This window comes from Grammomys surdaster, unplaced genomic scaffold, assembly GCF_004785775.1.
Source record: "Grammomys surdaster isolate TR1022 unplaced genomic scaffold, NIH_TR_1.0 126248, whole genome shotgun sequence".
Classification (NCBI taxonomy): domain Eukaryota; kingdom Metazoa; phylum Chordata; class Mammalia; order Rodentia; family Muridae; genus Grammomys; species Grammomys surdaster.
In genome coordinates, this window is record NW_021621048.1 from 8,008,422 (window position 1) to 8,035,301 (window position 26,880).

The 26,880-nt window shown below is 43.6% G+C and overlaps 1 protein-coding gene and 1 long non-coding RNA gene across 2 annotated transcripts in view; one reads left to right on the forward strand and one right to left on the reverse strand.

Annotated features, from left to right (window-relative positions):
• The window catches only part of Clstn2 (calsyntenin 2), a 598,183-nt gene that overhangs the window by 563,331 nt on the left and 7,972 nt on the right, over nt 1-26,880 (reverse strand). The gene's annotated exons all lie outside the window — the stretch shown is intronic.
• LOC114613595 lies at nt 3,511-12,188 on the forward strand. The gene is made up of 3 exons (XR_003710204.1): nt 3,511-3,788; nt 9,602-11,340; nt 11,374-12,188. It is a non-coding gene; the product is annotated as an uncharacterized LOC114613595 (long non-coding RNA).

Sequence of the window (26,880 nt, forward strand, 5' to 3'; positions counted from 1 at the left end):
TAGACTGAGGAATTGGTTAAAAGCCTTCTGATCCAATTTCAATTCTCTTGGTTTGGCACAAGTTTTAAGGACTGTAAATCTCACTGGGCTCCCTGAGGAAGGGTGTTGCCCTTCCATGTCGCCTCTCCTCTTTTTTTGAGGAGCCTTGGCAAGTAGCCAAGTGACCAAGATGGTCCAAACTCTCTGGAGTAATGTCCAGTGGCATAGTAAAGATCCCATCCTGATGTAAGCAGAGCTGCAGACAGAGGGTGCCCGTCCTAGCGTAAGGTATGGATATGTTTTAGTTGAGCACAAACAACAAGAGATTTTAGATTTCCACCCATAGGTCCTATTCCCTAGATCTTACAGCCTGTCATTTCATCTTGCCATTGTCAAGATCTTCCTAGAAGGTTTACATGGAAGTCACTTCCTCTAGACCAAACAACACCCTAACCTTGAATAATCTTGCAAAGTTCTCAAGTTGAGACAGAAAACAAAAAGTAGGATATTATGAACAACCCAGGTGTTTTTATATCAAGTCCACAAGTTCTAACCCAAGACCACTCACCTTTGCATTTGACCTTAACCGTCATATCTCAGCCATCATTTTTTTTTAGGTTGGGCATATCAGTTTCCCAAAGTACCATTCTTGCTCATGCAGGAGGGCCCAGAACCCCATTTCCTAGCTGTTCTCTGCCCTCCATCCAACATCGGGTAGCAAGCCAGCTGGAATCTCCTTCCTCCTGGGAACAAGTCTTTTTTTTCCCCTTCACCCTGTCCTTCATCCTTTCCTTTAAAATTAGACAGACCCACCTGTTAAAGCCATACTCTGAGATGAACCCTCTTGGCCTTGACTAAGTTTCTAGGTTCTCTCAACTAATCTGAGTTGACCACTAATGCAGCTGTAGCTGGATCGCAGTCCTTGGAAAGAGTAGGCACCCACCTTGCTTCTCAGCCATGTAATTCCCTTATCACCTAGCTAGTTACAGAGACATGTTCTTCAGTAATGAAGGGCAATGTTGGCTAGCATGTGGCTGACCACTACTGTCAGGACACACACTAGGCTAGAGCCTTGGAATCAAGAGTGCTTGGCTTCTAGATCTTGCCCTATCCATCCCCTCGGAAGCCTTCAGAGCACAGCTCATAGCAAGCAATGAAATGAGTCAGTTTCCCTTTTCACTAGCCTGCTAAACAACCTTGTCATCCCACACCTCACTCATAAAACTCTGCAGGAATCCTTCTTTGTTCTGTTTTTTCTAGATAGAGTAAAAGAGCAATTAATTTCTAACTATGCAGAGTGGTGTGTAGAAAAAGAAAAATCTTACCAGGCCCTAAGGAAAAGTACTAGAAGGCCAATTCTGATACTTTTCATTCCTCAAGTCACACACTTAAAAACTAAGAAAACCCACTTATAAAGACTGTGGTCCCCACACTCCAGCATTCTCCACCAGCAAGCCAATAGGTGTGGGAAGTACTTTACATACTATAGAAAAGCCACTGCTGCTGATTATTATTTGCTAAGTGCTGGCTTGCTTAGATGGTCTTGTGCACTCTAATAAGCTCTTAACTATCTCAGATACCCTCATATTGCCGACGAGGAAAAGAAAACCATGAAGAAGCAGGGTAGTATGACAGAGCTGGTTCCGAGGCCCTAACCTCTCCTCTCTACTAGACTCAGAATATACAGAGGACTCAGGCCCTCAAGAGAGATGCTCATAACACTATCATTATTCACTAAAAGCAGCAGCCTCTGCTGCAGCCTGGGGGAGGGGCAGAGGAGCCCAGGGCTGCTAGGAGGAAAGAAAGAAGAGCAAAGGAAGACACACCAAACCACAACCTCATCTCCCAGGCTCCCTCAAACCTGTCCTTCCAAGGAAGCTCTGCAGACCTGGAGCCTTTCTGACCCTCCTTAGCACCTATAGTCAGGGATGCAGAGACCAGTAGCAACTACATTTTGTAATGAGACAAGATTGCTGATGTCATATGGCAGGCTTTAGGGAGAATTGGTGTCTCTTGTCTCACTTTGTTGCCTGCTGATCCAGAAAAGCTGGTCTCATCCAGCCCTGTGTAATTGTGACTTGGACCTGGTCTGACTTATAGCCATGCATTGGCTCAGAATCTAGGTCATCTGACTGCCCATCCAGAAAGTTCTACCATCCTTAGTGAACCCTGTTCACCTGGATGTGAATCCCTGTCTTGAGAGTTCTCCCAACCTATGAAGCCTTGCTCAAGCCAAATCTACACCAGTCTGTGGGCACTGTTGCCCATCCTTTCTTTTACCCACTCCTTTCTGTACCCATAACCATGAGCCCAGGGCCTAACACAGAAGGGCACTCAATAAGTGACTGTTGAATAAATTTTGTTGAATATACCAGAAATGATACAACAGCCCCAGGCTCAGATAGATATTTCATTATCTGGTGAGGAATTAAAAGATGCCAATTCATCTTTAAAATAATTGACTGCACTTTTATGATGCTTCTCAGCTCATTTCTCTCTAGCCCTACAGTGCACTAAAGCTCTTAAATATCTCTCATAATCAGAGATAGTATTTATTCCGCAAGCATTTCACTTAATGGTACCAAGACACCCCCCCCCCCCATCATCGGTGGTCAGTCTTTTTCTCTGTCACCAGGAATGATGACAACTAATAGATATTCTATCTTGGAAAGAGCAAATGAATGCAAAGAAGAAAGCCTGATGCTAAAACCATGATCTTTCCTTTGATTGATTTCCTGAAGGCAAAAGCTGGCCATTAAAAGAAATGTTGCCTATCCAACTCTTTCAAAGGCCATCAACCCTCCATAACATTGGGCAATGCATTGACATGGGGCAAAGGGCAGGTGCACAATGGGTCTCATCTCTGGAAATGGAATCTCATAATTGCATTTAAGAGCTATTTCTAAAGGGTGCATCCTCGTCTGGCCACTGGCCCATCATCACTTGAGACCTGAGATAGGTCATGGTTGCCCTTAGAAACAACACCATCAGCGCCTAGTCAGCTCTTTCCAAGTAAGATTGAAAGTAGCAGCCTCAGGTAGAAATTCTGCAGGAGACTACCAAGGCTGGGGAGTCCTTCGTGAACAAAGCAAGTGTGCTCAAGTGACAAGCCCTAGAACAGACACAAGCCCTCAGTGAAAAGCCAAGCTATGAAGGTTTGAAGATAATCCCATGAAATCTTTACAAGTCTCTGTGAGTTTACTACAGGTCAATTTCTGTCACCAAAGCATAAGCGTTTTGTGTTTAATATTTTAGCACTAGACTGTGGGCTCTTCCTCCATCTAGGACATGATGGTAGATGTTGTGACAGTTATAAAATTGAATAATTATCATGCTGAATAACAGCATTTATTAGCAGCATAGTGGGTGTGCTACACTGCACTCCAGCTCACACACTCTAGGAACCCTGGGTGGGAGGCATTTTATTCTGTAGTGAATTTCACCCACTTTCTCAGAATCAGGAAATAGATGGCTCTGAGGCTGTTGCATTTTAGAATCTCTGAAGAGCTTTCAGAATGCGGATGCCCAGGTCATTCCACAGTGCAAACAGCAGCCAGAGCTTCTCACAGATGATACTAGCATTACCTTTTAAGTCTACCAGGACATTTTCACAATGATTTGTGACTGGCTCAAGTCCCTCCAGTTGTGATAAGGGGAAAAGAGGGACTGGAACCCAGAGGATCTGATTCCAAAGCTATCCTTTCTCTCACTCTCTCAGATGGTCTCTGCCTTCAGGTTGCTCACAGGCACCAATAAGGGTGGAAGGGGCAGTCTACAGAGCCACAGAGTCTGTTGATACTGTGCTGTCAGTGGCTTCATCGGATAAAGAGTTCAAAGGGCTCAAGAGGAGCTAGTGATGGTTTCTTTAGGAAATTCGCATTTAAAAGAAGACCAGATACACCTCTAGGAGTGGTGGGGATTATTGCAGTGAATACCCTGCACTCACAAAGCAAGAGCTCAGGAGAGCAGGCAAAGCCCACAGTTAGGTTGGAGCTTAGAGGGCTGCCAAGACCTGGAAAGCAGCCAGAAGGCCTGACCTGAAGAGGGAGGGGATGATGGTTCACAGGGTTGATAACAGAAAGCCTGGGAAGATAACATCTTGCAATGGCTTGACTACTCAAGAAAAAGTCAGGTAGCCATGGAAAGGGAATACAAAGGGAAGTACTGAGAGAACAGAGGTACTGAGGAAGAAAACCAAATAGAAGAAAAATAAAGCCTTCCCAGGAACTAAGGCCTGTTCTAGGGTGGGGCAGTGAGACTTGCAGTAAGAGGGAGGGTGAAACGAACTAGGTAGCAGGGACTGACAGTGTACAGCCTTTGCTTTGAGGAGAAGCCTTGACAAGTTAGGTGGTGATGTTAGGCCTCTCATACGACTTCTCATTGCTTAGTATTCAGTTCAAGGCTTGCTTGGAGTCTCGGATGAAGTAATGATGCACATGAAGATAGAGGAATAAAAAGACATTATCTGGAATGTCCTACACAGTTCGTGGAGTTACCAATATGCTCATTTTCCATTCCCGAGCTCTTATACTTGAAGTCTATGCAACCATATGAGGAAAAGGTGTTAATAATGATGCCTTTTATGGCTCAAAGTTATGAACAAATAAAAAGGCTTTATGTCTTTTGCAGTTGCTGGAGAACAGACTTACCAACATGAATATAAATGAAAATGTCAATAATTTTATTTGAGCTTCTTAAAGTATATTTAATTTCTTTTTATATCTCCCCCCCTTATTTTATGAAGCAATATATTCTACGTATTAAGTTTCTGGAATACTTCAAGATCCAAACCAACCAGAACACAAAGTCATTGTCTTACTCCATTTGTGCCACTACAACAGAACACCATACACTGGATCGTTTCTAAAGAAGAGAGATTGATGTTTCAGGTCTGGAGACCGAGAAATCCACAGTGGGGGCAGTGGCATCTTGCATCTGTTACGGGGCCTTCGCTGCTTCCTTCCAGGAAAGAAGACAGAAAGGCATCCAAAGGGAACAGACACTGCAGCCTGTCATGACAGAAGAGCAGAGGGGAACAAACCCATTCCCACAAGCCCTTTTGATAGCAGCATCAATTCATTATAACTGAAAGAAGCATCTCCCATTCAGCACTGTCCCCTATGACTGTCACACTAAGATTTCTTTCCAACAAATAAATTAGGTGAGGAGACACTTTTGATATGAAAAAAAGTTACATTGTAACTTCATCTTATAGAACAGGGGAAATAAGTTAGCTAGCTATCAAAGCTGTCAGAAGACAGTGGCCGTAAGACTTGTAACATTAATGCCAAGGGTCCCCAATCAATTACATCTCAAAACTTAGGGATACATGAAAGGGACTGAAGAAGAAATCTGAGGACATCCTCGGCTACCTATTGGCTCCTATTGTTCTACTAATGCAGGGGAGCCCCATCCTTGGAATTGTAGAATTCTCACTAATTCTGGCTTCTAGATTTACTTTGCAGCTTTTGAGTACTGAATTTGCCAAGGTTCTACAAGACATAAGGGAAGACACATCATCTAAGTGGAGGGTCTCATTCAGGAGTCTTAACCATTTTTAAGCCAAATGTCCAATGACAATTTTTTTGCATGTCAAATTAAAAATATGCTTGCTGCTAGCCACACATATCACACATGTATACTATATACATACTTATGCTTGTCCTTACAACAAAGCAAAATGACTTCCTACTTTAAGGAAGGGGATTATATTAATTGCCAAGGGCCACACAGTATGCATCTTATGTTACCAAACACCTTATCCTACCTTCAATCTGCACTTTCAAAGATCCCATATATGAGACTATGTGACCTATGTATCATCATCATGTGTGGTTGTCTTTCCTACAGTAGAACTGACAGGATCATTTGCTGCACTGGCCTCCTGACAAACTGGTGGTTCTTTATCTATACAACCTCATGTGTAATATTAGTGTAGATATGTAAAAACATGGAGTTTTTTCATCTTTTAAAATAACTGTTTGCTGTGACTTCCAAACACCCAACACACAATTGGAATATTTTACTTCTAGGAAACTGGAAGTTGTAATTTTCGGAAAAAGAATAAATTGGCAACCACATATAATAACAAAACAGCTTTTCTGGAGAGTAGGGGAGGGGGAGAGGGAAAAAGGCAACACCACCATGGAAACAAATCACAGAGAAAAGAGTGAGGATCCCAGAATACATGGATATTATCCTTGTAAACCATAAGCTGAACACCCACAGCTTCTTCCAAAAGACAAACATGCAGACAGCCTCAAACACTCAGCCCAGTGTTGCTGAGGGGCAGCTGGAGGATGGTAGCATCCATTACTCAGGCAACTGCGCACTGACCTTAATCCACAGGAAAGACTATGGAAGTGAAATTAACTGGAGAGATCACAGCCTAGTACGTGTGTGAGAGGGGGTATTTTAAATGTTGTATTTTTGAGAATTTCATATGTGACTATATAGTATTTAAGAGGTATGAATTTTTAAAAATAAGGTCACTGTGGCCAGGGTAGAAATCAGAAGCTAGGAAGAGTTCTCCATTCACCCAGGAGTGGCCTGATCTCAGGATCAAGCCTTCATCTGTCATCCTTTACCTTTCACGTGGACCCTGATTTCTGCCATTACCTAGGGAGCTGTTCAGGAACATCAGCCTGGAGCCAGCCCCATGAGGTCCTGGGCCAGGGATGGCAGCAATTTATCTAGCATACCTTAGCAAGCTGCAGCCGTCCTCTAACCCCCATACAGTTACTCACATCTGCATTCCCAGGCAGTTTCCTCTTCTGATATTTCTTTTAATTTCCCAGTGACAATAGTCTAGAACCCTGACACCATAGTATCCAGTGTTGATAGAGAGCACACAGACAGAGGCACATGACCTCACTGAGCTAATCATCAAACCATGTTACACACACACACACACACAAAGCTTATTTTGAAGGAGAGGAATTGGTAAGGAAGGTATAGGCTTGGTGAGTGGCAAGCGCAGAGGTGGGGGATGCCTCAGAAGGTGTCTGTAGCACATAGATGTCAGGATGATTCCAAAGCCCTCTGAAGGTGCCAGAGAGCTGCAAAAGATGCTGGAAACATGCATAACAGTGGGGCAAATCCTGTAACAGAAAGAAGCAAAGACCCTAGCACTCAAAAGCACTTGGTCATCCTTGAAGTCTGCAACCAGACAGGGTCTGTCCTCTGCCATGACAGAAGTGGCTGCCCCACCTCAGCTCCACATAGGGCCCTGACATTTACTCACAGCTATCTCCCTCTGCCTCCCAGATGAGAAGCTCTAAGACTGTGACCCTGAGGCCCAAGATGCAGAGATATCATCTCCACCCTTCAGCACACATAGAAGAAATACCCAAGAGTGGAGACAAACTGCCATCTATCTCCAGGATTGCTCAGGACCCATGGTTCTCTCAGACGCACAATGCAAGTGAGATTGCCTTGTATACGGGGAAGAGAAGTTGGCCCTGACGGGCCTCTTGTCAAGAAATCAATCAATGCTAGTCTTTCACTTGCAGAAGCATTGCCTGCGACCAAACCTGAGAAGTGATAGAACCTTTGATTAATTCGTTTAAACAGCCTTTGAACAGAATTTCAGGAAAGCATTTTCTTTCCCAAATGACACTGTAAACTTTCTGGGGACCACGAGAAGGTGGCACAAAAATCAAAGGCACATTAAAGAAATCACTGAAAAAAAAAAAAAGGCTCCCAATGTAAAATATCAACCACAGTGATTGTGTCTGAAGCCTGCTATCAAAATGAATGGGGGCTGGGAGAGACATCAGATGGCATTCATCAACCTGCTGTTCTGAAGGACAAAGCAGGTCACTCTCCACTGAAAAGACATGAGGCAACCAACTGCCGTGAGCCTGCAGTGTGGGTTGTGGATAAAACTGAAACTCCTGGAAACAGCACTGCACATCACCAGGGAAATGTCTCTCCCCTTTGTTTAAACAGAAGTTAAAGGAGAAAAGCTAAATAAAATCATCACAAAAACCATTTGAGGGTCAGGGAGATGGTTCTGTAGGTAAAAATGCTTCCTGTAAAGCCTGGGGACCTGAGTTTAGAGCCTGGAACCTATGATTTTAAAAACCGAATATCTGCTGGGCAGTGTTGGCACATGCCTTTAATCCCAGCACTTCGGAGGCAGAGGCAGGCAGACTTCTATGGGTTCGAGACCAGTCTGCTCAGAGTGAGTTCCAGGAGAGTTCAGGGCTGTCCTGTCTTGGGGGTGAGGGGAAGAACCTGGTTGCAATGTAGAAGCATGGATCTGTAATCCCAGCATTCCAAAGGCAAGATGGGAGGCAGAGATGAGAAACCTGCCCTGAAGATGGCAAGTCAGCTCAAGTGGGGGATGCAGCAAAGGAGCAGAAATAAGTGAGCCCCTGCCTCAGCAAGGTGGGAGGCAACAGGCAGCTCCTAAAGACGGATGTCTGATCGCTAGACACGTGGCATGACATACAGACACCAGCACCTGCACATACAACATAGATAAGCACATCTTACACGCACACATCACACGAAGGAATATTTTGAAGGATCTTGGTCTTGAGGAGGTCTTACACGTGTCATCCCAGTTGCTGTGCGTCGAACCATCCGACAGCCATGTCATGTCCCAAAGTCAGCCTGGCACAGCTCTCCCCTCAGACACTGGCCCTTGCATGCTTCTCAGCCCCTCCCCCCTCTTACTTGGATTTTCCTGAATTTTGGATTCAGGAAACTCCAAAATTTTCCTGAGAGGTTAATGCCGTTGACAGCTGGCCACTCAGAGTTATTTATACTTGGTACTTGGACCTTTGCGTTTCTGCATTAGCCTCTACCTACTGCAAAAAAGAGAGGCTTCTCCCACCAAGGTGGAGAGCAGCAAAATATAGACTATATACAGAAATATTTAGAATACAGTTGGACAGCAGGATCATTCAGCAAAACAGCAACAGGAAGCGCTGCTACCTCCGCTCCACACACATACACATACCAGGACCCACATCCTCCCTAGCGAAGGCTTTTTTGACCAGATTTCCAATGCACCCAGTTACTAGGGTTACCTAAATAAGACCTGTACAAAATCAGGCCTGTCGACATTCCAGCATGGGTAGGGATGGGTCCTCAAGGCTCTACCCCTGTCTGCAGAGATATTGGTAGTTGAAGGCTGCTGAAGGGGGGAGAGTTGCTTTCCTTTGAGGATGTGGCTGCAGGTAGATTGTCCATGCCCTAGCAGATGGCCATATGTATACACACATGCATGTCAAGACTACTAATTGGACTCAGTCAGTTATTAATAACAAAAATAAATAAAAGACACACAACTGAGAGAGAGACGAAGTGTAGGTCATTGCAGAGACTTGCAGGGAGATAATGTGCAGATGGATAGGACTGATATGTATTGTTTGGAAGTTTCAAAGACCAAAAAATGTTGTTTTAAAATAGCTTTGGGTTGCACAGTTCCTAGAAGACACATGATTAGCCCCCAAGAGCACATGGGTTCTCATTTCTTCTAAGTCCAGGAAATGTAGATTTTTGTCCAACTCCACAGCCTCCCCCTGAGGGCCTTGTATTGGTTGGCTCCCACCAGATCCTGAGGCACAATGGCAGGAACACTCATTAACTAACTTCCTCCATCTCTTTCCAGCTCACACCTCAGACCAAGCTGGCTGCAGTGCTGCTTCCATCCAAAGACTTCCCTTGATTGTAGGTTGGACAACATATGTTGGTACCATGTTCCAGCCCTGCCTGTCCTCATCTCTGACTCTCTTGAGTGAAGACTTTGGACATCTTCACTGATACCTGCATTGCTGATGACCATTCCCTACACATCCCACTGACCTGCTGCCCTGGCAGGTCCTGGAAGGCACTTCCTGGAGAGACAGACCCCTGGAACAGCAGTGAGCTGAAAGAATCAGTGTCACCCTGACCCTGTGGTACTGGATGTTTCATAGCATCGTAGTAGGGTTAGTTTGACTTATGTTAGAACATAAATATGTATTATATCTCTTAAAATGACCTATTTGATAGACAGAATTATTGAGTATTTTTGAGGATATCTCTAGGGACATTATAAAAACTATATAGAAATAAACAGGGTACTATCAATCAAGAAAATTGGGGGAGCTCTGCCCTCAGATGAGGCAAGCATAAGAAATGTGGCTTACAGAGCTCCCCCAGTGATGTCATCTAAGCCCACTGGCAGTACTACTGTGTCTGTCCACTTGTTCACTCTAACATATGCTAAGCTCCTACTGTGTGCCAAATACTGTGTTCAGGGATCTCAAGGACAAGGTCCTACTGTAGTACTTGGACTAGTAACTGGACAAAAAATTCCCTCAAAATTTTGATGAACTGCACTGACTGAGAAGTACAGAACCATGGCCATGGTCCCTTGGCATGGCCACGGCACCAAGTGTAAAACTGCCAAAGGACAGACATCTTTATAGCAGAAACCCCAGTTAAGACGATGAATAACTCCTGTCAGGAGACTCAGAGAACATTACAGAAAGGTGATTCTTTCCCTGAGTAGCCACAAATGCTGGGCTACAGGGCCCCCAAGACACATCCTATGTGAGAGATCCTCACTTTTCCCCGCCCACTGCCACTCCTCTCCTCATCTCACCGAGGCCACAAGGAATAGCAGGGAGAAGGCAGCAGTGTGAGAGGCAGAGAAAGACCAGATCTTTTCACTATGGAGTACTATAATTAGGAAGTAGAATCCAACCAGAGCGATCAAACCAAAGACCAAAAAAGACCTACATCTGCTCTTCGGAGGGAAACTGAGAAGAGATCTGGGAGTATCTGAGGTAGAGCCTGGGCTACAGATCAGTTTCGTGGAACACAAATTGAAGAAGCCCCTGTGAGCCCCTTTCTGACTCCCAACAGATATGTGGCAGTCTCCAGAGCCCACTCTAATTCTTCTCTTAGAAAAGAGAAATTGTGAATTGTTTGATTAAATTATTAATTCACATCAACACTGATACTAATACATCCATGCTTCACCATAAGAGGGAATCACTGACAAAACAAAAGACTCCAGTCAGTTTACATACAGCTACCATTCAACACACCTATTCCAGGCCTAAGAATCTACCTGAGGAAATAAACCACATGTCTACTGAAGCCTGCTACCCTGGTATTTACAGCAACTTTAATCTGGGTTAATAACAAAACAACAACAATAAAACCTAGCAGCAACTCAAGTGTCCATCAACTAACATCATACGTCTCTATAGGGGAATACTATTCACCACTTAAAATGAGCAGTGTGTCTAGGCATTGACGGATGGATCTCAAAATTACCATTCCAGGTAAAAGATGCCAGACAAAAAGAAACATATTCTGTATATTTTGATGTGTGTGTGTATGTGTGTGTGTGTGTTTGTGTGTGTGTGTGTGTGTGTGTGTGTGTGTAAGTTTCTCCCTAGGGGAGTACCAGCTAATTCATAATGAGAGACAGCAGATCAATGTTTGTCTCTGTGGCAGGGAGCAACATGAAAGAAGACAGCAAAGAAGGATCACAAAAAGAAAGGATGTGGAAATTTAGAAGGTGATGAATTTGTTCATTGTCTTTATTGTGATTATGGCTTTTGGGGTGTGTATGATGTCAAAAGTGAGAACACTGTACACTTTAAATAAATGCTGTTTGCTGTGTTCTCGCTGCACCTGTTAGGAAAATGGTAGTGGAGAATGTTCTGGAAAGCTGTACGCAGGAATATAAATTGATGGATTCCTCTTGGAAAGCAGTTTGGCTTTTCTTTGATACTACTTTTAAATCTGTATCCTAGAGACATAAAATGAGATACAACAGTTTTACTCCTGGATCATTTACAATGGTGGAAAAAAGCTCGGAAACACTAATGTATTTGATGAAAAACAAACTGTCCCAATAAATCATGGTATCTCACATATTGAAATATTATGCAGCCATTAAAGGCCATGCTTATGAGAAGCTTTTAATAACCTGGGAGAATACTTATGTGATGGTGCCAAGTAGAAAGCACCAGGATATAAATTGTATATGTGGTGTGAATTGAATTATGTAAAATTATGCACAGAAAAAAACCTCTGAAATATCTTTAGGATTATTTCTGAGTGATATAGGGTATGGGTGATTTTTTTTTAATCTCTTAATGCAAATTTCAAAATGTCCTTATTTAAAATGTATTTCCTTAATTTTCTACAATAAGACTATATTTTTAAATTGTGAAATAAACAAGCTATCTTCAAGGAACTCTAATTTTTCTTGTTCTTGAAACAGCATGCTCTTACCAGGCAAAGAACCAGATTGCATTTCTGTAATCCTCGCATCTGTGAACATGTAGGCATGATACCTCCACAAACTGCCAGGCTGTAACTTGAACCCCCATTTCTTATTTTACTTTTAAACCACCTAGAGCCTCGACTGATTGACAGCTCACATTACCATCTTACTGTCTTGTATGTTTTGTTTAAATCTGCTTCTCTCCACATTTTAGGGCAAGGCCTTGATGGCAAAGGATGGGTCTTTTCTTTGCTTCTGCACAGCTCCTATTCCAACCTGTCATGGGATCCAGGGAAGAGATCAGAATGCACGCATGCGCGCACACACGCATGCACGCACAACAACAACAATTCTGTATATTGTACTTTTGGAATACCTATCTTGCATCTGTATTTTACGAAGACCTTAACAAAACAATAGCTCAGTTTGTGTGCATGAGTGACTGGGTTGGTGGTTCTTTGGCCATAGTTTTTGAAGAAGAAGATGAACTTAAAACTCAGGCACAGGAAGCCTGATTACAGGAGTCTCCCTGACTTATCTGTTTGAACAGTTGGAAACACGGGGGCTCTGTTGTCACTCCATAGCCTGGAAGCTTATTTCATGTGCTCCTCATTTTTCTATCTCCACGGTCCAGGAAAAGATTTGTAAATTTCCATTCAGTGATTTCTAGGGGAGAAAAAAAAAAGCTAAAAACAAATGTTAAAGAAATGGCTGCGTGTCTTGTTCTGCATTCTCTATTGTAATATATATCAAAGGGAATTTTCAGTTTTTCAAGACTTGTCATTTTGTTAAAGGTGTGTCTTAGTATGGGTTACTATGGCTATATCAAAACACCATGACCAAAAGCCAGTTGGGGAGGAAAGGATTTGTTTGGTTTACATTCCCACATCCATAGACTGTCACTGGAGGAATTCTGGACAAGAACTCAAACAGGATGAGAACCTGGAAACAGGAACTGGTGCAGAGGCCATGTTTGCTGGCTTGCCTCTCCCCCACCCCACCCCCATCCCCCGGCCTCCGTGGCTTGTTCAGCCTGCTTTCTTATAGAACTCAGGACCATCAGGCCAGGGATGACCCCATCCACAATGGGCTGGGCCCTCCCCCTTCAATCACTAATTAAGAAAATGCTCTACATGCTTGCCTACAGCCTAAACTTATAGAGGCATTTTCTCCACTAGAGTTCCCTCCTTTCAGATGACTCTAGTCTGTGTCAAGCTGACATAAAATTAGCAACCACAAGGTGCGAACCTTGAAGTAATAATTTGTCTTCTGAGAGTCTTTGCAGTAGTCCTAAGTGATTGACACCCCATGGTGATCCATCCCTGCTCCCATACCTGAAAGGAGCTCTCTTCTCTGCCTTTCCCCTCCCCAAGTTGCATAGCTAAACCACACTGTATCATGGCCACCAATCCTCATTTTGTTCAACAGCATACCTCTGAGATGTCTTAATGTTCCTGAAAGCTAGCTGATTGACACACAAAAGCAAAGGACAGCAAATTCTAAGGGTTAGCAGGTGGGAGTGACTGACTGGGGCTACAAGCTACTGTCAAGTGAGAGTGACTCATGTCCTCCAGAATCAACACCAAGAAGGCTCAATGTCCAGAACCTCTGTAAACCATGAGAGGCCGCTCAAGCTTTAAGGGTTGATATGCTCATATCTAGTGAAGAGTGCCTGGAAAGAGGAAGAGAATAAAACCACAATGACAGCACCGCACTGTAATGGTCTAAGATGAAGATGACAGAGTCTAAGCTAGGATGAAGTGGATAAGGTAGCAAAAGAACATGTTTTCAATCTGGATCTTGGGGTGGATGAGGCTGAACTTCTTACAATAGAGAGATGAAGAGAATAAACTAAGTAGGCGACATGGTAAAGAGAGAGAGAGCTAGCTCCATCATGGCAGAGTAAAGAAAAGCAGGAGGAACAGCTGAGAGCTTACATTTCAACCCATATGGGAGCAGACAGCATACTGAGAATGGTATGAGTCTTTTGAAACCTCAACGCTTGCCCCACCACCACCACCAGGGGCATGCCTGTGTCAATAAGACCACACCACCTAATGCTTCCCAAATGATTCCACTAACCAGGAAACAAGTAGACATAGTCATTAACTCGTGGAGCCATTCTCATTCAAACTACCATCAAAAAAAAAAAAAAAGGTTGTATGGAAGCCATAAATGTAAGGAGTGGGCGTAGGAGGCACTAAGTGAATGACCCAGACACTGAAGAGCTTACAACAGTAAGAACCTTATAGAATAGAGACTGGGGAAAGAGAGCAAGGGGAATTTTAAGAGACAAAAGGTAAGAGAAATCATACCTGCTCCATACCTACTCTTGTGATGATGTATCATTATACCAATCATCATCCAAACTGGAAACCTGTAATTATTATTCCAAGCGTCTCCAGACAACTTTAATACAAAAAAGTCAAACAACCAAATATCATATAGCGGGTGGAGGAAAACTCACAAGGCTCATGATACCTACAAGAAACTTACAAGACCCAGACCTCACTAAGCTTACAAAAGTCAGGAAGTTAATCTCTGGGAATAAATAAGCACTTAACAACTTGAAGAATCTTGTTTAATGTAGTTGCTTGAAAGGGTTGAGGAACTGCAGTGATATGCCTTGCATGTATGTTGGGTGAGGCTTTTGTACAGGAAAAAGCAAGTTACTCATGCTTTGAAAAAAAATCTCTGTGCTCCTGTAAATAACATCAATAAATTCTTTGGTTCACCTAGTTGAACTTGATGAGATCATTTCTTTAGTATCTCTTTGTCCTCTATCTTTGGTGAATAAATACAGTCCTCAGGAAAAATCACTCAGTACAAAGTGATGGAGAATCAGACCACTTAGCAAAACAGAAAACTATTATAACTCTAGGGCTGAAAGACTGTCCCTAGACAGGGATACCAGAGCCTTAAATGTAAGGACCATACAACAGGTCAAGAACATTAGATTTCCCTTTTACATAATATAGTCAACAGAGGCAGGGTGTTAGGCCACAGCTACAGGGAGGAGAGATTACTGAAGTCACCTAGGGCAAAGGAAGGAAGGAAAATAAGACAATGGCTTCCTACCATCCTCTAGTCTTTCACCAGATCCACATCTTGACTATACCAAGCTAGATGCAAACTGGCTAGACATCTGGAAGATATAGTTTTCTACCACACAGCAGAGAATTGGGGTGTTATGAATAGATCTGAATAATCCAGGCAAATGACATAATCCTTTATCACATCGCTTCTCCTCTAGGACACCATCATATAAGACCCAAGTCATCCCAGAAGGATGAAATATTATATACACGTGGAAGTAAAATCAGATGGTGCAATGCTTCATAGTGTACCCACTCTCCCAATATATCAGACAGACATCCTTTGCATAAGATTGTTATCTATTCCCGAGTCCATAAAAATGCCAGCCTGATGAAAGGAACAATGGGCGTCCAGGTGTGTGACTGTGTCTCTGTCGATTCCTAATGGCTCTCTTTCCAGCTGATCATCGCCTGATACATATATCAGATGTGCCAGGGCCAGCCATACTCACGTACATCATGTCACCCTAAACAGAAATCAAAAATATTACTTTACCTATTGATGCCTTCCCACACTCTGCAGTGGATTTCACTCTTTTATCTACAAATACATGCTATGCCACAAGACAAATGTAATTAATGAAGGAGAGGAAGGGTAAATACCAGCTGCAGAAAGCCCAGGTAAGGAAGAAAATTAAGTCCACCCAACTCATCCCATGCTTCCCAAAGAGAGGTGTTACATTTGGATCATGTGGGTGATAGGCCCTGCAAAGAGTGGCCAGGGACACCCCTGGTCCTCACTGGCAGGTTTCCACCTTCAGGAGACATCACTACAGGTCAAGTATTCAGATGGCCACAACCCTGTGATTGGGCAACCATTCATACGAACTAGAAATTAAGCAAAAGGGATGCTTTGTTCTGACCAGTCTCAAGTGAGAGTTGGCCCTGAGCACTCCTGCTGAAGGAAAGTAAGTAGCTAGGGACCCTCTTAAGGTGGCTCTGAGACTGAGTGCCAGGGAATGTGGCTGCCCAGCAACATGCACTGGCCCAGCTCCAGTAACCCAAGGACATGGAGCACAACATTAAAGAGCCCTTCTCCTCCCTAGAACCTAAAATTGAAGTTCTGATAAGAAAGCTGGTCTCAACTTATAGACAATATGCTAGAAATCCTCCGCTAGCTTTGGGCCCTTAAGTAAGATCACTTCCTATCTCTGGAACTCTAACTTCACAACCCCTCAGAACTCCACATGTTCCAAGGGATCTCATTGAATTGCTTTATTCATCTATCCATGCAGTCGAGAGGTCAGAAGTCAGGGCTCTATCCGGAATGAAGAAATGAGCCCTGCTCCCTCTCAGAGCTTATTGTGTGGTGGGCCAATCAGGCTTTTCAAATTAAAAAAAGAAAACAAAACAAAAAGAAAAACATAAAGAGTGTATGAACTCTTCCTGAGGCATGTTCAGGTTAAAGTTGGAGCAAAATTGAGGGAGGATGAAGAGCTTAATTTTAAAAGTTATTGAGAATGTGCGTGCTCTGAGATGCCTCTTCCCAGTAGTTGGGATCTAGAATAGAGTGGGAGGCAGGATGATGAACCCAAGGTCCTACATGGGGAGGAAGTGAAGCCTCTTAGAAGAAGGGGACACCTGCTTCTGTCCCAGGTTCAGTGTCAGGTGTAGCAGAAGCAAGACAGGAGAGCTGAGCAGTCCTGGAGCGTCCTGCCCAGAGGGGATAGCCCATTTGTCATCGTCTCCGCCAACCTCCACCCCTGCACTGTGCTCCTGCACAGAAGTATCATCTAAAACTTTAATCTGTCATCTTGTTAGCTTCTCTATCAAAACTCAGATCATCTTGAGGACAAAGAGCTGTTGTTCAAATAGACAACCTTCGCTGATGCTCCAAGCGGATGCTCCAAGCAGGCTGCTAACCCCAGGAGGAGGGAGAAAGGGGGATTATGAGAACGACATAGCCTTGGTGAGGTTAAGTTCAGGAAATGATATCCTAGCTTGAATAGCTCCTGAGGCAAAAGGCATTTACCAACAAAAATAAATTACGTATTTATTTAATTAAGACCTTCAGCATTTCAAAGAATCCTATTACTGGTGAATGACAATCAGCATTGGGGTCAGGGTCTTTGTCATGCAAATGCTGCATTTATGCATCAGCTTTAACCTGTCAGCCATTCACACTATTCTTTGGAGAGCTTTCTTTCTGATTGCTTCATGGATATTGCTTTGAACCTGGAAACAGGAAAACATGAGAGTCAGTTCCAAGTGGGACAACCCTTGAGTAGACCTTCTGTGTTGCCATTTCAAAACCAACACTTCAACAGTAAACCAGAACAAAATCTTCTTCAGAGAATAGGATACTTGCCCCGTTTTCCTTGACACCCAGGGCCAGCAGGTGTCGCTAACAAGACAATCATCATGCAGAGCCACTCCAAAGGAATGGAGACCTCTCTGTCATGCCCAGTCCTCATTTCTAAGGCATTCAAATTGTACAGGAGGGGAACACAAAAAAGATACATTATTGCTCTAAGTACAGAATAGAGTCTGGAACATGATTAATGCATTAACGCACACACACAAGCTCTCTCTCTCGCTCTCTCGCTCTCTCGCTCTCTCGCTCTCTCTCTCTCTCTCTCTGTCTCTCTCTCTCTCTCCCTCTCTCTCTCTCTCTCTCTCTCTCTCTCTCTCTCTCACACACACACACACACACACACACACACACACACACACACACACAGAGGGAACAGAATATATGAACCCATTACTTCATAAGAGGCTGCATACAACAGCAAGGTAGAAAGGAAAGGCTCTGAAGTCAGTGATCAGGGCTCAAGTACAAGAGCCATTACTTATGAACTGACTGAAGATCCCTAGCAGTTTCCTCAACTGTATTAAGATATGCACCTCATAGAGTTCATACGGGGTTGATACAAGTTGGTGCATGTAAGTATCCAGAACATGCTGGTCTATTGTCCAATGCTCTTTGTGTTAGCTACAAGGTAGATTGTATGTAACTTAACAAAGTAGAGTAACTGTCTTCAGATTCGTATACCCTGACAGCATGCTTTAGCACTTTCACTTACCACAGTCTTCCCAGAACTCTCTTTATGATTACTCATCCTCTGATAGGGAATACTCCAGATTTACACTCCAGTAAATGAGTGTCTCTGTCTACCTGTCACTTCTTGAGGCATAAAGGCCATTCCAGATAAGACGAAAGTCAGGTACAACAAATCAAGGAGAAAATTCAAGCCATTCATTTGGGACAGCCATACTTAAGGTGTTGCAAAGATCTTTGCTCTAGCTGCATTAGAAGCGGGATCCAGACAAGTCCTCAAGAAACCTTGCAGATTCTGCTTTCTGTGCTGGAGCCCTGAGCTTCCAGGCAGGAGGGGTGATGCCATCCTTAATTTTCTGCATCCAGGGAGCCCAACCACGTATGGAGACCCTCACAGAACTTGGTTAGTTTTCTCAGTAAGGTCCAGCCCTTGAGATATTTATCCAAACCATCTGAAGAAATATCCAGATAAGCTCAAAACCTCCAGTCAAGTTCGCAGACATCACAGAGCAGAAGCAAACTATTATCACCAACAGCCTCTAAATCCTTGGGTCACAGGACCTAAGAACACAAGAATGCTATTGCTGCTAGACTGTCAGTTGTCAACAGATCACCACAGCACCAGCCTCCTATAGTCCAAGCCCTAGAACCTTGAGCTTACTTTATGGCAACCTGCTGGGCTGAGATTTATTGTGCCCATTTTCAAGATGAGAGCATGAGTCTGAAGCAGTTCTGCAACAGCTTCCAAGGAACATAGTCAAGATCCAGAGACAGTTCATACATCACGCACCAGTCACCCAGAATTAAGAGAACGTTTCTGATAATCAGACGTTGTACTCAGTTCCAGCAATTTCTTATTTGCACATATTTTATGTGTTGATAACACTCATCTCTGAAAATAAAGTCATTTGTCTGTCAAAAAAAAAATACTAAATCCCTGTGAGCTGGCCATGATACTGGGCTAAGCTGATGGGCTAATTCACATCCAGCTGTGCCTGTGACCATGGATCAGTGTATCTAGGCTTTCAGAAAAAGGGCAGGATTTTTATCAGTGAGGATTTCCATGCCTTGTCTGGAATATTTGAACGGCCATAGTAATTCAGACCTGTGATTGCTGGAGGCTCTAGGGAGAGGAGGGATTTCAGTTTTGTGGGCTGCTCCATACTGGCCAGGGATATGCTGGTGAGAGAGCTAGCTGCTTTACAAATTTACTTATAGGTGATCTGAGAAAATACTGAAAATAGACACTCAAGAAATCTGGCTGTGATCAGGGGTGCCAGATGTTCCCCCCAGACACTTGGATTCCGTGGGCTGCAGGCATCAGGCCTAGCTCCTCTTTTCACAGCCAGAGGGGCCTTCATTAGCACAGACATGGCTCAAAGGCCTGGGGCAAGCCTGTCCTCCAGGAGCCTTCCAAAGCCTGGGTAAAGAGAAATCCTTTCTACTCCCTCGAGCCCCGTGTCTACATCAGCTGCAGATCACTGCACAGTGCATTTGTTCCAGCAAAGTCTTCCAGGCCCAGATGGTATGAAGGCGGGTTCTAAGTCCTGCACATGAGCACTGAGAGTTCCCAGAAGTCATACACAGATCTCCAAACGTCCCACAAAGCCTCATAGCTGCCAAGCAAGTCTGGCCGAATGTCTGAAGGCACTGGATGTTCCAGTCTTGCTAGATTTGCCTCAGGGGATTCAGAGAGGTACAGCAAGGACACTTTCTGTAAATGGCTTCCTTGCTCAGCTTCTGTCAGTCTGGGTTCCTTCAGAAGTAGGCCCTGAATCTAGGTCCCAGTATAGGTTTTGAGGAGTGATCTCAGGGAGGGTGGAAAGGGGAGTACAACAGTAATGCAGGAAGAGAAAGCCAGTTACCACCACAGGCAGCTGGAATGCTGCGTCCCTCAGATGTCCTCCACCTGCAGGAAAAGGGAGTGGGGGCAAGGAGAGGGGCATAAGGATTTGGCAACTCTTGGCAGCCACTGATAAAAGCATGTCCTGGGAGTACAAGTTTCCTAAAACCTGTGATCTGCCATGACTACAAGTTTAGGATTCTAGTAGCCAGAGAGAAGCCACAAGCAAAAAGGCTGGCTCTGAAGTTGGGCTGCAGACACAAACAGATGTGGCCAGACTCACAGGAGCTGTGTTACAACCACCCTCTGCAGAGAGGTGGAGAGACTTTGCTTTCTCTATACATGTGCATCTTACAGCACAGAGCCATTGCTCTCTCCCTACACATCTTACACCTATGCCTTTGGCTTCTAGACACCTGGACCACATTGAGCCTGATGAAAACCCACTCCACAGAGAAGTCAAGACAAACACACAGCATATCCTGGAGCTCACTTCCTCTTTAAGGGGGAGGCTCCAGTTTCCAAGCCACTGCTAGCAAGTTTTCCCTAAAGCAACACCACTCTACTCTCCTAGCTCAGCAGACTGGAGGTGGTAGTAGGGCCAGCCGCTCTTCATCCTCAGCTGGCTATAGGTGAAATATTAGACTTGTGGTCACCTTGTGGTATAGGAAGGTCTAGAAATGCTCCAGAGTTACATGAAAGATAGAAAATCCCAGTACTTTATAAAACTACAAGTCCAGGACTTCCTGAATGAGATCCTGACCTTAACCGCTCCCAAATACTGCCATATTGAAAGCTTAGTGTCCATTTTGAGCATCTTCTCCTTGGAAGTGACCTGCATATATGCTGAAATGCTAAAGAGATGCTAAAATAACACATCCTAACCGTCTGCCTTACTCCTCCAAATTGTTGTTTGATGTGCTTTTGTCTGGCTGTCAGGACTTTCATCACCCCTTTTGCTCTTGGCGAGAGCATGTGTGTGTGTGTGTGTGTGTGTGTGTGTGTGTGTGTAAGTTCACCTATCTCTAGAAAATCAGAAGGTGAATACTTCAGAAAACTACAGAAATTCTCTCTTTCTAAATATACTTCAAGACTTCAAGAAGGAACCAACGTGGCAGATTTGAGTTGGGAGAGCAGCCTCGGAAAGAAGTATTTAGTAAGTCAAGTCAGAAGGGTGGGTGTGACAACCCCTCCCATCCAAGCTTTTCTCCTTATTATACACAGGCTGTGTCTGTGTGGGAGCTTCCAGGAAAGCCATCTTTAAATTCACAGCTCATCATCTATCATAATTGAAAATATGGTGGTGCATAAGAAATGATGTTGACTTTGGAATCAGAATGTCAACCAGGTCTTCTCATTTCAAAAATACATACATCCCTCAGCAGCCTGAAGTTACTATTAGGCTAAAATTTTTATAAACTCAACTCCAAGTCAAATATTACAGAGCTACCAAATGTCACCAAACCACTTAGTAAGAGAATGTGGTATTCCCATTAAATCAAACCATCAAATTGCATTTCATCTCTAAGCTGCTGGATCTCTCTTTGGCAAAACAGTCTCATCCTTAGCAACACTTCAATCTAATAAGGAAGGGAGAAGAAAGTTTGAATCCCAGCACTCTGGAGGCTGAGGTAGCCAGAGCTCTATGAGTTGCTAACCAAGGCTACCTAGTGAGACCCTGCCTCAAACACAAGCAAACAAAATCAGAGAAGTGGGGGAATAAATCCATTCCTAAGGATTTAAAAACAAACAAACAAACAAAAAATCAAAATCTTCCTTCCTCTACCTTTTCAATGAAAGTATACAGAAGCTTTTCATCAACGTGACGTTTCAGTTATGGAATATAAGTGTTGACCATATGTCCATCCCTTTGTTTGAGCCTAATATCTCGTGTTTGCCCTAACACACTGTTGACCTCCTCTTTCCCAATGGATGGCAACCACCAAAAATGTATTCCAGCCAGGTTCACAGTTTCTCATTTACATTTGGTTGCAGACTTAGTCCAGATCCTTTTAAATTTTTAGTTTTATATCTGACTCAAAGGAGTCACCCACTCCAAAGGAGTGAGGCATTCGGTAACCCACCAGCCCCACTTACCACTTCTGTGAATCAAGGACAGAAGGAGAGAAGCAGGAGTTACCATATTGAACCACCCAAAATATCCTCTGGTCTAAATGATGTTCCAATGCATGTTTGATTGGCTCCACCACCAAGATGCCCCTGTGTGACTTAGAGGTATAAAAAGAGTCGTTGGCATTAACAGCCCAAGCAAATCTGCATTACTGATAAAACAACTGCAGGCAGCTACACTACTGGAAACTTCCAAATGTCCCAGTCCATTTTTTCACCTCTTCCATAACTTTAGGGAAGGGACAAGCCTGGTGAAGATCTCATGGAGGTTTCTGAGTCCTGCTAACTTATGGATTTACCACCGCTATAGACCTTGTCTCATAAGGAACTTAACTGAGTGATCATAGCTGCTCTGACTCAATGTAGTGTGAGTCTAGACCAGGCTGGAGGAGGGAGCTATGCAATACCTGGTTAAGTCGACCTGTTTCACTTGCCCACCAGCTGGTAGTGTTTTTTTCTTTCCCACTGACTGTTCCCAGAAAGGATATATTTATAAAATGTGTTTATATTTTAAGCTTTGGTACTTTGGGGTGCAGGCAGGGATGAGAAATGAGTACTCGTGCCTGAACATCTCCACCTGAGTTTTCCTGTTCTCTTGTTGACAGAAGCAACACCAGAACAGGTCAGCTGGATGTTCTTTGTGTAGCTCTAACATATCCAGAGTCTTCTTTCCTAAGAACGTAGACACGTGTCTCATCTTGTTCAGGTGTTACCAGAAACATTTCGACAGTTGTAAAAGTCACACTACCATCTTCCTGTTCATGATGTCATTAGGGCCTAGAAACTAGACACCTGGATGTGTTGGTGGCTACTGAATTCACGGTGGCTTGCATGAAATCACTGTTGAATTCACAAAAAGCACCTACTTCATCTCTTCCTTTAGTATACAGGTAGGTCTTTAGTACGGGTTGGAAAACATATTGCTACACATTATTTCCTTGTACTTCCTGTATATCTCAGCTTAGGCATCATATGGCTTGTTAAATTATGCACATACTTTTTAAATGTAAATTTCATTCAGGATAATAATGGTGTCACTACAAAATATATATGGTTAAAAAAAGAGAAAGAGAGACTCTTGGTTCTAAGATCCTTTCTGCTTACTTCCTGTTACACACTCTAAAACTAGTAAAACCTGCTTGATCCATGATCCAGTCTTGGTATCCCAAGAGCGATGTTATTCCCACTTGAACCAGAGCTTTGGGATGAGAAATACCCTGGGCTGGGCTGGAGCTAGTCCATATGGGGAATGGTAGGATTACATAGAGAACAACGCTTACACTTAGGAGAAAGGGGCAAAATCATGGCTACCAGGAATCTACCCTCCACTGCAAGCCACATATCATAGCCCACACCTCCTGTGCTCTAGGAGAGATTGCCTATTGCCAGCCTCTGAAGACTTGAGCTTTAGTTTGATTGTGAGAAGTATTTTCCCTGTGCATAAAGCCATGCATTAATGCCCAGACTTGAACCGGCATTTCCTTAGATCCTAAAGTAAATGTTCTGGCTTCAGAGAGATTCTCATCTGTGCATTCTGAAGACGATATATACACAACCCAGGAAGCTCGGCCTCCGATCCCGGATGCCCTAACTGTGGGCTTGGAAATTCACAGGGCTCATTGCAAGCTGCCGTCCCACTTTAATTGATAACAAAGCTTTTCCAATTAAGAATCTCATCTTTGCTTCTTTGAACACGTGCATCCGATATTACAAATTGCAAATCGTTTCTAACGATCTGTTTGGAAAGCAGGTGTGATTTATCCACTTAGGATTTGTACAGTCTGGGGATTAGACTGTACTAGAAGGCTGATGGGAACAAGGAGGACTAATGGAGCGAGGTGGGAGATCCCCAGCTCTGCAGCAGGTGACAGTCACAGCTCAATTCTCACCAGTGTGTGACAATGTTCTTCAGTAGTATATGTGTTCTATGCTACGGAGGACAAATTAGGCTCAGGACGCCGTGACTTCAATGGTGGTTAACTTTACAAATGATGCTGAAGTTCACATGTGCAACAGCAGATGCTAAGGACCAGGGTTCTACAGACATCTATGCTGAGAAGGAAGTGCTGAGAGCTACACAGAAGCCAAGCCCCGTGCTTCATAGTTTCCAGTAAAGAAAGAACACAATGGTGTCTTCTATCAGGGCCCAACTCTGAAAGACACTTAAGGCCCACCACAGCTGGGATTCAGCATGGGCGAAAGAGCCGTGTTCCTTAGGACAACTGGACACTGCAACCCAGTTTACATAATAGAAGATTGTCCTATAGAGCCTGGGATGGGTCATAATGTGGGGACACAAAAGCTGTTATTACTTGAGTGTGGTTTAAACACAATCAATGCCTGCCTACCTCACACATCCAACCTCCACTGTCCCACATAGGTTGCCATGAAGCTAGAGTGTTACTATGTAAATTGAAGACCCCAAACAGGGCAAGGAGAGAGCAGGTGTCAGGTGTCATTACCACCTGTCAAGGTCAGAGATATCTCTTTCCCGACGAGATGAAGTAGAGCATGAGGATGCCAGTGTCTTGTAGACTCTAGTCTAGAACAGTGGCAGCTCCTAATTCCCCATGTAGAAGACCTTTACGCTGGAAGTGTGTACCAGGTGATGTGGTGTGAAGACAATGCTCATCACAAACCCATATCTTTGGGAACATTGACTTGTTCTGTTCAGTGGACATTGCTACATTTTCAGAAAATGTCTTTGACCACACTGTCTAGTAGATTGAGAAGACACAACATAAAGCTATCCTGGTGATGACTCTAGTCATTATTGATGGTGTCTTAGAGAGTGGCTTCAGGGAAGCAGCCAGAAGCAAGCCTTGGTGCCAAGTATAAGGAAATAGAGATTTTGGAGTGTTTGGTGCAGGCAGCTTTGTTTGTGGGAATGTAGGTTCTCCAAAGGTCATTTGATTGACAGGGAGAATGGGACAGGAGAAACACTGAATGTGCAGCCTATGGTACACCTCAGAGACAAAAGGGTGGAACTTGGTTTTCCTAAAAGTTACAGAAAATTCCAGAAAAAGTTACACCTCCAAAGAAGGATTGTTGGCTACTCCCTGGTTTCCATTCCCCTCCTAAGAATTATCCCATGGGGGTCGCCATCAAACTTGTGTAAAATTGGAGTTGAGAAAAGGCAAGAGATTGTTCAAAGGGAGAAAGGATAGAAGTGTGATTTAAAAAAAAAATAACAACATGCTTTTTCACTGCTTCTAGTTAAAAGAAGAATATATATCATTGAAATGTCTTAAATACAACTTTAAAATTAGTAATCAAAAATGACCATCCCGAGACTGATGCTTATGCTGAAATAATGTATAAATAATCGGATTTCCTTTGGGAAAAGAAACAAAATGAACAATAAAAAGGAAGCCAGGGAAGGCACCAGGCTCTAGTTGTAACTCTCCTTCATTTTGATTATGAATGACCTTCGGAGAACTCACATTCCCACAAACAAAAATACCAGAAACAAAATGTAACTAAATCTCTGAAAATGCACTCTGCTACAAATGCAGCCTTCACCCCTTCTCTAGAAGCTGGTTCCTTTCCTGAGAAGTACCCTGGCTTTCAGCTCTAAATCCTACTCACCATCACTCCCATATAGCAAGGAAAGCTAGGGGAAAGCTATCTGACATAGAGAGAGATGAAGTAAAACCATGGGACCCTGTGGTCTTTCCTTCCATCTAGGTTGAAAGGACCAAAGTCAGTGCTTTTCTAACTTCAGACTCACGAAAAAGAATCCTCCACACTCCAAAATTACTCCTTCTACCTTTAATTTCATGTCTACTCATGAGTGATTCATACTTTGAGGTTAGCCATTCCCTTAGTAGATTTGGAACCATTACTTCCAAGGCAGACTGTTAGGTAAGACTTACTGCATTTCAAAGAGGCATCATTTGTAGAATGTAGTTTAACCCAGCCCTAAGCAAGTGCTTTTAAGGTCTGAGAGCTTGAAGGGTCAAAAAGAGTTAGAAAGGGAACTACTACCAATCCCATACACACTCAAACTGGGGAAATGCTCAATCGATCTGTGCATGTTCACAACCTTCTAAACCACAAGACCCTCCGTTCCCTTCCTTTCTCCATGAGTGTAACTATCCTCAGGAGCAATAACAGAAAAACTTCCAAACACCAGGAGTCTTGTGGAAGATGAGGCAATCCTACCGGCAAGCTACAGCTTGAGACCCAGCTATCCATTCAGTACGCCTGCCCTGAGAAATGGGTAACTGAGTTCACTGGGTGAGCTCAATGAGTGGTGGGTTCTCCTCTTCATTCTAGCAGATGAAGGAATAGAATCTTGTCCCTCCCCAGGACCAACTGAAGCAGAAACCTGGAGCATGAAGTTTAAGCCTCACCTTTGCCTTTACCTGCTCCTTACTTCTTCTCCACTGAACTTCCAATGTCTTGATGAAGAGTTCATCCCTTAAATCCAGATGGTCAAGTACAGGGAATGGAAGAGAATCAGTGTCCTGACCCCAAAGAAGACTGTAGGAGGAGCTAAGGTGGGAGGAGTAAGGAGAGGAAATAAAATAAAAAAGGAAGAGGAGGAGCTAGAGAGGGCAGAGATGTAGGAGGATGAAGAGCCATTGCA